This window comes from Etheostoma spectabile, chromosome 8 (assembly GCF_008692095.1).
Source record: "Etheostoma spectabile isolate EspeVRDwgs_2016 chromosome 8, UIUC_Espe_1.0, whole genome shotgun sequence".
Taxonomy (NCBI): Eukaryota; Metazoa; Chordata; class Actinopteri; order Perciformes; family Percidae; genus Etheostoma; species Etheostoma spectabile.
The window spans coordinates 19,240,046-19,240,287 of record NC_045740.1 but is presented as its reverse complement, the minus strand read 5'-3'; the positions used below and the strand labels follow the sequence as shown (position 1 = coordinate 19,240,287).

Genomic DNA, 242 nt, shown 5'->3' with positions numbered 1-242 from the left:
TGTACGGCAGCCCCGGCCACAGTGTATGAATGGTGTGAATGGTGAATGTTTCCTGTAGATGTAAAAGCAGTTGTTAAGATTGGAAAAGATATATAAATATAGCACATTTACATTTAAATCTTCAGTAGATAGAAAGCGAAATAAATGCCCCAATTTCATATAGAGTGAGACCTCTTCCTGCAGCTTTCCCCATCCCCTCTCTGTCTGTAGAACAGCCAATAGGAACGCTCTCTCTCTCTCTC

The 242-nt window shown here is 41.3% G+C and overlaps 1 protein-coding gene across 1 annotated transcript in view; it reads left to right on the top strand.

Moving 5' to 3' along the window:
* Positions 1-242, top strand: part of ankrd27 (ankyrin repeat domain 27 (VPS9 domain)) — a 35,482-nt gene that overhangs the window by 32,288 nt on the left and 2,952 nt on the right.